General features: G+C 41.7%; 1 long non-coding RNA gene across 1 annotated transcript in view; it reads right to left on the bottom strand.

The window, feature by feature from the left end:
• Nucleotides 1-1,134: 1,134 nt before the first annotated feature.
• The window catches only part of LOC142766955 (uncharacterized), a 303,349-nt gene continuing 290,625 nt past the window's right edge, over nucleotides 1,135-13,858 (bottom strand). Inside the window, exons 4-5 of the long non-coding RNA XR_012884682.1 lie at nucleotides 1,422-1,558; nucleotides 1,135-1,255 (exon numbers count right to left, since the gene is read on the bottom strand). This is a non-coding gene — a long non-coding RNA (uncharacterized LOC142766955). The remainder of the gene's footprint in view (nucleotides 1,256-1,421; nucleotides 1,559-13,858) is intronic.

Below are 13,858 nucleotides of genomic sequence, written 5' to 3'. Positions count from 1 at the left end.
GGGTTTGCTGGGTGCCAATCTGGTATTCCACCACTGAGCTACGCCGGTGCTTGTGACTTGTTGGAAAGCCTAGCACCAATGACACAGTGGGGCTCAAACCCGGGTCCACGGGTTGCCAACCCAGTATTCGTTCCCTGAGATACGCTGGTGCTTGTGCCTTGCTGGCAAACTTGCCTTAAGCAGGCTTGATGTTGGGAAAATAATCGTTTTAATACGACCTATAAAGCGTTTTAAAACAGCGAAAGAACAACCAGTCGTCACACAATGCGAAAAGCGTAACGAGTGGGCTTTCTAATGCTCCAACCCATTACAAAAACTTGTTCTTGTTCCCCAAATAACTGTAGGGCATACCCACTTCAGCTATAACTTATCGTCATCAGCCACTGCATGAACAGCTGACACAAAATTCTTTGCAAGCGTTTAGCGGATACCACGCTTCTCAGAAGAATGTAAGAAAAATAGCATAGCGAATGCCGGCCTACTACCCAAACTACCCAAAAGTGTATTAATAATGCCCTAGTGGGTATCAAGCAAGTGTGCTTGCAGTAGTCACCCAATGGGCGTTTTAAAAAGGCCCTAACAGTCCGCTCTTCTAGCTTTGGCCGTGACTGTGCTGCACTTCCACGCAGGCCTGGCGTTTTGAACCATGCACGCTCTCTACTAGAGCTGGAAACGCATACTGCGTTTCTCGCGATGAAAAAACGCCACGTGCGGTGAAAGGCGCTAGCGGCTGCACGGTGGAAAAAAAAAAAACAACTTCATTTTTCTAATGCTGGGTACTCACGTACGAATCACCGTTATGAATGCTACGCAATGCATTCGCATTATCTCACGATTCTCTTCGGGGAGGTGGAGGCATTTTTTTTTCGTTTTAAAGTGCAAACTCGACCGATGCAAGCACTAGGATTTTCAGACGATTTTCAACTTTCACAGATGGTGGCGTCGTCATGTGGCAGCCGTCATAACTGTCGTTTGGGGGATGGCCACGAAGCCAGCCCATGCCTGCGTTCAGTCTGCTTCACTTTGGTGGTTTGCGGGTGCTTTATATTTAGTCACTGACAACTATTACCACGGTTATTCTGATTCCGCTAATGATTCTGACTACCGCCGTTGGGCAAGTACTGAGAGTAGTAGTAGCAATGATTTATTCTTTATTGTTTGCTCGCTGTACAAGAATCCCGAAATACGTTGGGTGCCGCTGTGCACATGCCGTGCAGTCAAAGGCGAGGTTTTCTGCTTTGCACGAGCAGTAGCCCTGCAAGAGAAAGAGAGCGAAAAAAATATTTCTTCTCGCGGTGCTTTGCTACCACATTGATCATGCTTCAGCACGTAAATGCAACCAAGTGCATTTTGTTCAGAAATGCATCAAAGCAGTGTTTCTGCCGTGCAAAAAGATAAGTAAGTGCAGTGTGTGAACTCACCTTCATCGTTTAGGTGCTCCTGAATACGGCTCGTGCGTGTATTTCCATGGTCGGAAAGCCAGCAGGCACAATACTTGGATAGTGTTCACAAAGCTGTACGTACGTTCTTTCACACCTCAGCCCGGCGTCCAAAACTTCTTTTAGTGGCGAAAAAGGGAAGTTTATTGTACACTTAACTTGTACGTACACAAACGAAACATCGAAAACAAGTAAAGACAGTATATACATCTTAAAATGAGCACAGAAATCTAATTGATCACTGAGTATCCAAATGTTACAAGCGAAAGAAATATTAAAAAGAATCAAGTTAACCCCATTTAACCGGATAACACTTATGCATGCGTACTATACTCGGCGACAGCTTTTCTTGACAGCACTGTGGAAGCTATAGAGCCGAACCACACTGCAAATCATTTCACACCCTTAAGGGTGGATTTTTGAATAAATCACCCATCTTACACCTATTATTTCTGCCAAACTTATCCGCATGGGTGTAAGTTCTGCAATTCCACCTTTTGTACGCCCATTTCTCATTTTTAGGTGTATTATAGGTATATGTTAGCAAATCACACCCAAGGGTGTTTCCTTGAACGTTACACCTATCATATATGTATATAGTTTAGAGCATCAATACATATCACATATCAACGGATGCAATCAAACCGCATGCCAAAAGTCTGGTGAAAAGATCGATGTTGCGGCATTCGTTTTCATTTCCCATAATTCATTCGCCAAAATATATCGTGCTATGTATTATATGTATTAAACCACCCCCTATTTATTATATTCAGAAGATTCCTCACATGTTCAATGACTTAATTCATGGGTTAACTTTTTGGGATTCCTACTAAAAATATTTTGCTGCCGCTTATGTCCATTCTTCCTTAATTCTCACAGAGACATCAGTAAAAGAGATTATGTTGCACTTAAACATAACATGAAACGATTACACACGGTTTTCGACAGGCTATCGTGCACGCTTCCTCATTTGAAATCACACTAAGTTTTTTGTACCAGAGGTCCTGATTTATTAAAGACGATAGTCCTTTTTGTGGACCTTCAACGCAAAAATTTTGGTCTGCCTGCCTGTCTGTCCGTGTGTCGGCCTGTACATTTGTCGGTTTGTCCACTCTATACGGCATCTGGTACTTGAAATGGCCGACCTCAACCGCAGCGCCCACCAGTGTTGCTCAAGATTGAGCGTTCATGCTTGTGCAATCGTCAATTAAAAAGCCATGATTGCGCATGTCTGTGGCACCATAACAACACGTATATATTCTGCATGTGCGTCTTTTACTAGAAAAAGCATACATTAGTAATATTAAGGGCCGTAGCGCTTATCACGCTGCGCTGACCATGCAATGCTTGCACGGAACAGGGAGTGTTTCCAACGCTTTGCTAAGGTGGTGGAATCTACCCGTCGCCTTGCGTTCTACACCTTATCACCTCTGAGATGGGCGGGCACACCCCTATCAAAGCCACACGCTTTGTTTTCTAGGAAGACTGCCAGATGGCGCTCATGTCTCACGTGCGACATGATTTGATGTTCTTTTTCGCCTTAGCTGTACGCTCGAGGCACTCAAACGCAGTGCCTACAGAATACCACTCACCGACTTTCTTGCGCAGAACACCAAATAAATGTCCTGTTCACTCACTCCACACGCAAGACTATCGTCTTTTGACGACATTTGCAGAAACATGGAGATACGGGGCCAATTTTTTACAATGGGGGTCCATATATTTCCTCACACTGAAGTATTTCGCATCAATACACGGGTCCCTGATTTATTCAGTGAGTTATATTTAGAGCTATGAACATGGGTCAGTTCAAATTGAATGTTTGTAGTATTCGCATTGCCACAGAACTAGGCATGTTTGCAATTAACAGGCTAAGCTTACTCTGATGCAGCTGCTGTGCACGCATGCTGCGCCGCAGGACAAGCTTGGCGCACATACGCTAAGCACGGGTGAACTCTTCCAATGGGTCGCACCACTCTGTGGGCACTTAGTGCTCTTTTTATATTTACTTGAAATGCACGCTTGCGCGTCGTATAATATACACGTGAACGATCGTAGACAACACTAGCGCAATGTACCCGTGCCACAAAGATGGAGAGTAGTTGACTAATTGCAGCATTGTAATTGACAGCTGTTACTGTCACGTTACAATGCACTGATAATCGCACATTGGTATGCTCACACAAAATTTAAGACTTGAAATAAAAGCAAGCGTCCTTCATACTATGTCGGTAAAAGAAGCAAAGCCCCCGGTTCTTGCTGATTGGCAGAGTGTTATTTAAAAGAAGCTAATAGCACAGCAGGGGTGTTGTTAGGATTTATGCGTGCAAGGGAACAGACAGAGGAAAAAAGGGGGCCTGGCGCAATTTGTATGTAAATTTTTGCCTGTTGTTGCATACGTGCGGATCCGAATCGCAAGCTTTCTTTTTTTTTTTTTTTGCGAAATGGGCCAAATCTTGACCAGAAAGTAGCTCAAATGACACTCAATTGGCTCATACATACGTTCACGTTTCCTCTAAAACAGTAATATTAAAACATTATTTATAAATATTACTGTTCTAGAAGAACGTTGATAGTATGTATATGTCAAGGCAGCGTTAGTTGAGCTTGTTTCGGTTCTAGATTTGCCCCATTTTGAATTAAAAAATATCTCCTCAAACGAACATAAAAAAGGGTGGGAGATGTGTCAAATATGGAACAACCTCCTTGCCACCCTTCCCTAACTTTTTATTTATATCTATGTTCCGCAAGTAACAAGTTTTGACTCCGAAATGTCGAAACAACGCCGCAATGACGCCTCAGCCGGGAAAAAAAAAATGTACATTACGAAGGCTACGCATTTGCCACCTGCACACGTCAGTGGCAAAAAAAAAAAGACTTTGAAGCTCTGCTAGCAACTAAATATGTTGTCAAGCATGAAATATTACACTATATCTTGGAGGCTTGACATAGCTTGGAAATTATATCATAAAACGGTACTGCTATTCGTTTCGGTTTCGGTTTTGAGGTCTCGGGGCAACTGCGCATCGCCATCGTCAACAGGCAGACTTTGAATTGGGTGGTAACATGTCGGGTGCGTGTTTGGTGCAGGCTGACGGTGGTTTATTATTTTACTGTTCACTTGCTTTGTCAGGGACGCGTACTCATACGGCTTGCACAGTTTAAATTGTGCTTACAGTAGATACAGTACGTGTCACTGCAATCTGTGGCGTGTCGGCTAGTACAGAACAACTTCGGTGCGGCGGAGTGTGTGTCCTCTGTCAACGGCTTTCGTTGAAGCTTGTGCCCGCCGCAAGCAGTGTTTCCGATCAAGCAATCAACGGAGTGTACGCTGGGAGCTACATGGAGAACGCTTTTGGATTTCGTGCTATTGCTGAAAAGGTAAGCTTTCGTGTATGCGAACAACGAAGTGCAGAAATGCGTGCCTGCCTGCCAACTCCCGATTTGCCCGCGATACTCGTAATTGCAGGAAGCGACCGTCTCATGGCGTCGGTAGCTTCGTGACCTCCGCTCGCTATGTGCTTATCAGCTGCGATGTCTCAACAGTCGCAGTGTTCGTGAACCTCGCTTTGGGGCATGGTTAAAGAAAACGGGGGGATGTGCCCCGCGCAGATAAAACTTACGACATTCGGCAGCGGGTGAGAAAACAAGGGGAGGGGGGGGGGGCTGAGCGAGCCGAGGTGGGCGAAAAAAATGGCATAATAATAATAATAATAAAAACGAAGCAGATCAACGGTAAAAGAGGCGCCAGTTGTCAGTTAGCGGGACTGCAGTGGACAAATGGGGCGCGTTTATTACGCGGGAGAAAAAAAAATCCAGATTTCAATGACTGAAGATAGGGGTGCGTTTTTAATGCGAGTAAATACGCTATTTAAAGCAACAATTGAAAAATACTTAAACTTTGTATCAGTACCCCTTTGATGCCTGCGCTTTGCAGCGGCGTGACGTGTTTTGTTAAAAATCGTGCAGCTAACCAAAAAATTTATATGTACCTTGTTTAATCAGTGATTCGCGCTTTTTATGCCTTGCTAGGTTTGTTTATATTTATACTAGTATATCGTAAATAATCAGGACATAGAAATATTGATCTGCTTTAATAAGGGATTGAACAGCCACACTCAATTGCACACATCTTTTTGCATTTTTGCACCATTGTACTGCGGCACATAGAATATTGTAGAATAGAATATTTCTGTATATTTTGGTGTAGGGTTTTGCGATGTGGTTGCATGTGAAAGTTTAGCCAAAGTGTACCAACAAACACGCACACAAAACTTTCAGTTAGACTGATACAGCACAGATGATAATGGTGTAGGCATAATTAGCCACTAAAGAACACGCTCGCGAAAAACAAAATGAGGATGGCGACACAGGTGGCTGTAAATGAAAGCAGGCAGACCTAACAGCTCTTGTCTGTTTCATGCATTTTATCTGTGCAGGTTTCATCCTTACGAATGTAAGGGCATTGATCCAACTAATAAGCCCTCCATGCATATATTCCTGTTAGCTACTTCTCCAATATGTCGTGCATTTTTTAAATTATACATATTTATGGTCCAACAGTTCAGAGCTTATTGAGCATATATTTAACTTACTTGTGATACATTATCTGTTGCATGGCTGTTTTTATGAATTAAAAAAATTCAACTGCGAATGAGCTGCTTATGCATGCACTCGAAGAATAGGGTTAGCACGTCTTATTTATTCTTGAGAGTAGTCAGTTTTACTCGTGGCCTAAAGTAATCATTTTGTTGACCAATGAGCAAACTGTGAAAGACATAAAATTATCGAGTACACCAAATTTATGTAACTGGAGAAGAAATTTAGAGGTGAGCTTCCACAAATACACAGTGCTATTTTTCCAGCAGCAGTTGTCATATTGTAAGTGCTGTTGATCCTTCCATATCGGGGCTTGCTCGATGTTTTACACTATTTTCACACAGTAGATTGTACATCTGTGATGTGTACATGTCTACACAACGATCCTTCAAAGTAAATGATAAATATTGCTACTTTTCTGTCTGAATGGGTTTATATAATTTTTTGTATCAACCATTGTAGTGGCCTATTGGTTAGGGTATTCTAGCTTAGCAAGAAAACTTGGTATAAACGCTGAAATTTGAGCTTCCCAGTATATTTCAAGCTTCTTGGTAGGTGCATGATTCAAAAGAGAAGCACTTTTTCACCACCACCACGGTGGTGAAAAAACCATACTCAAACATGGCACTTGCATTCGTACACTAATATGCACAGATGCTTGTAAAAGTGAATAGTGGTAAAGCTGAAAGTGGAGAAGCTGGAGCTTTTTATTATATGACACATCATAATGAGGTTCTGATTGTTCCCAGTATTTTTTAAATGCTTAGTTGAATGTTGTGCATCTCTTACATGCAGAATGTTGAAAGGAAAGCACACTACGTCTTCTACGATGGACTGGGTGCTGACAATGCAGTGCACTCTTCATCACAACCTGAAAGCAGCTGTTCCGGGCTCACGACCTCACTCAAAGGGTTGCAGCAGTGGTGGACGCTACTCATCGGTTGCACCAAATGTCTTGTACATTTTAGAAACATTCCTCTGATGGGAAAGGCTTCATCTCAAGCTATGTGCCCTATATACCTATTTATATATTCAATATAAGTATCAGTTTGCCATCAGATCAACAGCAGTGCGTGTAGAAAACTGTGTACAATGCATAATGACAGTTGTACGAAAAACTGGAGATGGCCTACATGTCGCCAACTTAAAAGGTTGATCCACTAATGGGTCAATCCACGCCAAACATCCCAGCTATTTTAGCGACCATCTCAAATGTATTAAAAAAATTGTGATGATTTACTGCATTGAAAACAGTAAAATAATTTCAAAAGAAAACAATTTTCGGTCACGTAGTTGCCTTCTGAACTTACTGGAATATCGTTTCAGTGTGGTTTGTGGGAAGGTAGTTTAAAAGTACTGCTCATTGCTTCGATAGCAAAATTTGTCTACATGTTAAGTACAAGTTCATGTTTAAAGTGTTTGAAGCGCAGTAATATTAGTGCAATTTCACTGGCACATACGCCTCCAAGACTAACAATGTGCTTGATACGACTGGTTGGTGCTGTATGGTAGACAAAGAAAGTGCTTAACAGCGCAAAGGACAAGAAGGGAAAGAAGAAACGACAACAGAGCCTTGAACAAACAATCAAAGTTTATTGCAAACCAACTGCAATATATAGAAAACAGAATCTGCGCATAACCATGCACCATAAGCAGGATCGCACATACATGCACCATACAGCCTACCTTATCAACAACCGGTCATGTAAATGGACCCAAGATAACTAACTTCACAGCAGTTAAGAAAAATTGAGGGTACGCTAACACAGGAAGCACCAAGTTGTTGAATATAGAAAGCTTCACTAATTTCGTGCTCGCGCCGATTTTTATATCCCCCGTGATCAAACACTTGTCGAGAATTGGCTGACAACAAGACTTATTACAATGGTCTGCCAAGTGGCTGGGAAGGAAACCTTTTAGAGAGTTAGCGTACCCCCTCAACCGATCATTCATGCATCGCCATGTTTGGCCAATGTAACCGTGCCCAAAAGTAAAAAAATATCTTGTAGACAATCGCTAAAACACATTCAAGATGGCACGTAGCGTGTTTCTTAGTGCATTCTTCTTTCTTAGATCCTTTGCTGTTGACCCTGTGACATAGCCCAGCGAGTTTATCGCGTGCGCAGAACACAACTCTTACACCTATTTTGCCAGTGACCTTCTTTAGCCTTTGGGAAACTTCATGTATGTAGGGAATAACAGCCTTGCTAGAATGAGGCTTGTTGAGTTAGCTGTTGCTTTGTCTCTTATCAACCACTCTTAGTGACGTTAGGAGAGTCTCGGCAATGGAAGTTAGATCGGGATTAGAAAAGCCTCCTTGTTGAAGGCAGTGAACTTGGAGCGAGAAACTGCACTCTATCTGGCGGTGACAAGAGCCAGTTAAAATTGCCTTTAGGCAGGAAAAAGCGATGCTTCACTTGACCAGCTTAGAATGGGCGGACGTAAAAAGGAGGTTCTTTCTTGAGAATGACTCGTACCGCCAACATACATGATGAACAAAAAAAAAAGCATTTCAAATTTTAGACATCGTAGCTTGTCGTCAGAAATAAACTCCGACGTTATTTCTAGTTTCTTCATTTCACACCCAAAAACGTCAAATATCTCATCGGTGGTTCCCCGAGGGTCAGATTGATCGATGCGGTAAAGCACTAAAAAGTCGTCAACGTAGTCGAACACTTTAACTGTACTCGTGTGATCAAAGTTAGCCATGAGACTTCTTTCATACCGCGCGAGTAAAAAGTCACAAAGAACCGGTGCTAAACTTGAGCCATTGCACACATCTGCACCGGTCAGATATTTGACATTTTTTGGCGTGAAATGATGCAACTGGAATTAAAGTCGGAGTTCGATTCATGACGACAAGTTACGATGCCTTGACTTGGAAATGGTTTTTTGGTTGACCATGTATATTGGCGGTACGAACCTTTCTCAAGGAAAAGCCTTCTTTTTACGTCCACTAATTCTAAGCTAGTCGAGCGAAGCATCGCTTTTTCCTGCCTAAAGGCAATTCTAACTGACTCTTGTCACCGCCAGATAGAGTGCAGTTTCTCGTTCTAAGTTCACTGCCTTCAACAAGCAGGCTTTTCTAATCCCCTGCTAACTTCTATTGCCGAGACTCTCCGAACATCACTAACATTGCCTGATGAGACACAAAGCAAGAGCTAACTCAACAAGCCTCATTCTGGCAAGGCTGTTATTCCCTACGTACACGAAGTTTCCCATAGGCTAAAGAAGGTCGCTGGAAAAATAGGTGTAAGAGTTGCGTTGTGCGCACGCGACAAGCTCGCTGGCCTATGTCGCAGGGTCAACAGCGAAGGACCTGAGAAAGAAGCATGCACTAAGAAACACGCTATGCACCATGTTGAATGTGTTTTAGCTATTCTCTACAAGATATTATTTACCTGTGGACATCGGCCAAACAGGGCGATGCATGCATGATCGGTTGAGGGAGCACGCTAACTCTCTAAAAGGTTTCCTTCCCAGCCACTTGGTAGACCATTGTAATAAGTCTTGTTGACAGCCAATTCTTGACAAGTGTTTGATTACGGGGGATATAAAAATCGGCGCGAGCACGAGATTAGTGAAGCTTTCTATATTCAAGAACTTGGCGCTTCCTGTCTTAGCGCACCCTCAATTTTTTTAGCTGCTGTGAAGTTAGTTATCTGGGGTCCCCTTATATGACCGGTTGTCGATAAGGTAGGCCGTATGGTGCATGTATGTGCAATTCTGCTTATAATGCGTGGTTATGCGCAGATTCTGTTTTCTGTATATTGCAGTTGGTTTGCAATAAGCTTTGGTTGTTTGTTCAGGGCTCTGTTCTCGTCTCATCTTTTCTTTCTTGTCATTTGCGCTGTTAAGCACTTTCTTCGTCTACTACGCCTACAAGAACTTAGCCAACATGTGTTATGAATGTCTGACTAATGAATACTAACTACACAAAAAGTATATTTTGAGGAAATAATATTATGAGACTTCTTAAGCTGCTAAACATTACGAGAAAAAAATTACGAGTTTCGCAGAATCGTCATTTCGTTTATATTGAGACCCGATTTGCACTGTGGAGTGGTCCAAATAAATATGACCTTCAAACCTGAATCGAAAGGAAAAAAAAAAGGTATTTTCATGTGCCAATTTTTATAATTACATTTTTTTTTGTTTTAAGGAAGAAAATAAGTTTTGCACTTTCCCATTGATGAAAATAGAAAATTTCAAGGCGGCAGCTGTCGTATGACCAAATGGGAAGATAGGCACCGATGGGATTTCTAAAAAAATATTTTCTTCCTTAAAACAAAAAATTCAATGATAGTATATGAAAAGAAGTGATCATTTGCTTTCAATTTATGTATAAAGGTAATTTTTATTAAGCCACCTCATGGCGTAAATCGCATCTGATTATGATCGAAAATTACGATTTTGTAGAATTTATGATTTTTTCTCATAAAGTTTACCAGCTTGATAAGTCTCAAATATTTTTTTCTCAAAATATACCTTGCGTGGAGTAGGTATTCACTACACAGATATTCATACAAACTGCAGTATTGCAATAAAGAAATTGCAAACATAGCACATTTTGGATAAAGTCTTAGAAGCATATGTGCCAGTATAGTTGCAATAATATTACTGAGCTTCAAACACCTTACACAAGAACGTTTACTCAACATGTAGACTAAGTTTGGTATAGAACGTACTTTTAAAATAAATTTTTTCACACACACCCAAACGACATCCCGGAAAGTTCCGACGGCAACCTTGCGACTAAACATTTTTTCTCTCCGAAATATCCTACCGTTTCACTGCTTTCAATACAGTTAATCAGCACAATATTTTTCGAATGCATTAGAGATGGTCGCCAAAACGGCTGGGCGTTTAGCATGAAATCACCCTAACAGTGTGTCATGAACACAGAAAAAGGTCCTATGCTTATTAATCCCTTTATTTACCAAAAAAATATACTGAAAGTGCCTCCTCTGAGGCACTGTATAGTGCCGCTTTTTTCACAGTTCTAAGGGAACTAACTGCACGTGCTATTGTTGTTTACATGTGCAGCAGTAGCATCAATATGTAGTAGAACTTGCTGTTGAGATAGTTGGTGCATGTTTGCATTACATATTAGTCAATTTTGTGCCAAAATGACGACCACACAAACGAATAAAACACAAAAACGGATTGGGCACTCATTTGCAATTGTTGATTTCTTGAGGAAATGGGCTGATATAAACCCAATTTTTGTCAACGCTTGTGCAACCTACTCGGGCCGTCCCTTACCTAATCACGCTATAGGACACATGATCGCTAGATACCGTGCTTCCAGCTCATACATGATGAGTGAAGTTTTGCTAACGCAATTGATACCCCTTTTCTTTTGTGAAAGCCCATCAAAATGGCTCTTGGTGTAAATCCACATGAAGTGACATGTGCTCTTGAACGGGCACCGTCGTTATTCTTTGCCGTAAGGGCGTGTTCTCTCGCTGGATCATTGATGCAGCGCCCCGTCGCCTGGCTAACATGTGTCTTTCTGCACGATAGGGGTATTTTGTAAACCACTTCAGTGGCAGACTTCGTGAATGGCCACGCATGCTTCTTTTTACAGCCTTTCAGCTGCTGAGTATGATTTTCAGCGATGCACCGGCGCAATTTTGCTAGTTTGTTAGGGGCACGAACACAATCAGTACTTCATGCCAGCTCGCCACCTTTTTAAGGTTGTACGTATGAATATATAGTATATTATGAATATAAGGTACAAACAGCTGCTAGTGAGCACCCGTCCTGTTCATGTGTTTTCTTTGTGCGGTCGTAGTTTTGACGTAAAATCGACAATTCAATTCAGGCATTCATGTCTATTCACAGCACATGTTTAATGTCTGTAGCAAAATATTACATGATATTTTCGTATTCATATTTGCATGTTCAAGAGAACAGCAGCCGTGCCAATTGTGTCAATTGGATACAATTTCCTAATTTTGCACAAAACCTTTATGAAATGCCCAACCAGCCTCAATTATTTCTCAGTATTGTTAATTTTATCAAGAAACATAAGATCCATTATTCAACTTAAGTTTGCGCATCACCATCCAATTGATTGATGTGTGCAGTTTAATGTCCTAAAGCCACCATTTGATTATGAGACGCTTTAGGGGAGGGCTCCAGAAATTTCGGCCGCCTGGGGTTTTTGTGCACCCAAATCTAAGGAAATGGGCCTACAGCATTTTCGCCTGCATGAAAAATGCAGCTGAGTACTTTGGCGACTAAACCATCGAGGCGGGGTCATCATCATCCAATCTAATACAGATGTACCAACCGTAATTATAACGTTTAATTGACTATATTCTAACCTCACAGCAAAAGAAAAGAGTAGAACGGTTTAAAAGAAAGTTCTACCCCCCCCCCTTTCTATGACGTCCATAACGCTTTTTAAGTCGCTTTTGCCAGAATACGCTTTCGCTCTGCGGAAAAGTGCTTTTTGATTTACAGGACACAAAATATTTTTGTTCCTATATTACTCTGCCATGCAGATGCCATTCAATAACGAGTACTAGTATAAGTGCTGGCCGTCTTTCAGAGTGATTTATGAGGTTTTTGCAGCCTTAAGCGACGATAAAGAAAATCGTATGCCACTTTTTTTCTTTTCGCCACCCCCTTGAGCTCCTCCTTTACGAATATCTGGAATTTCTGGGTCGCCTGTCAAACAGTTGGACAAGCTCACCAAATGCTACTGCGAGTTTTACACCCGTATTTTAGAACGTCCCTTCACTAAATGCTTCACCTTGACTTGAGAAAATTGTTTCCAGCGTAGTCTCTAGGCAGAGCAAGTCACTAAATATCAGGGATAATCTGCTGCGATTCTCAAGAAATGCAGCGTCATTTTTATACAAGCGGTGGCGCTCTGCTCAGCTAGTACAAGTGAAGGATGAGATTCGAGTCGAGGAGCATTCGTATATAGGGAGGATAGCATTGTTTGCACTGTGGGACAGTTCAAGAGTGCTTTTGTTGAAATAGCTGCACTCTCGTGTATTTTGAATGAATTAGCGTATGTCAAATAATTTCTACATGTACTTTTTTGAGTGTGTGATTCAGTATAATTTGTTGTACTACTGTAAATTTGGAGCCCCACCGCGGTGGTCTAGGGGCTATGGTACTCGGCTGCTGACCCCCAGGTCGTGGGATCGAATCATGGCTGCGGTGTCTGCACTTCCGATGGAGGCAGAAACGCATTAGGCCCGTGTGCTCAGATTTGGGTGCACGTTAAAGAACCCCAGGTGTTTAAAATTTCTGGAGCCCTCCACTACGACGTTTCTCATAACCATATGGTGGTTTGGGGATGTTAAACTGCACATATCAATCAATGCTGTAAATTTGAAATTTCAAGCTCAAAAATGCTGTGTTTGTTTTTCCTGAAACCTGCTCCAAATTTAGATTTTCTCCCTAGAAAAGAAAGATATGATGCTCCAAAATATTGCTCCAGATGATAGCTTGGCTGCTCCACCTCTGCTAGCTGTAAGTGGTTACTATTTCACCCTGTTTTTGTGTGCCCATTTTATGTTCTTTGATGTTGCATTGTTTCAGGGGGACATATTATGTGATGCGCTTGATATTTTACATCTTTAAATCAATTATTCTGCGTGGTTAGTATCTAGTGACTCTGTTAAGCTATTGTAATTTTGCCTATTGTTTTCACTCCTGTATTATTGTTTCCCCAGTATTCTGAATGTCTGAACACACAAGGGTTATTGTGAAATGAAAATGCCATTTTAAGACTGTTTTGTCATTACATTCATTAGAATACCACTAGCCTTGCATAATATGCATAAGGCATGCCACAA

This window comes from Rhipicephalus microplus, chromosome 7, assembly GCF_043290135.1.
Source record: "Rhipicephalus microplus isolate Deutch F79 chromosome 7, USDA_Rmic, whole genome shotgun sequence".
Classification (NCBI taxonomy): domain Eukaryota; kingdom Metazoa; phylum Arthropoda; class Arachnida; order Ixodida; family Ixodidae; genus Rhipicephalus; species Rhipicephalus microplus.
Note: the sequence above shows the minus strand (reverse complement) of the source record. Positions and strands in the feature narration are given on the sequence as shown.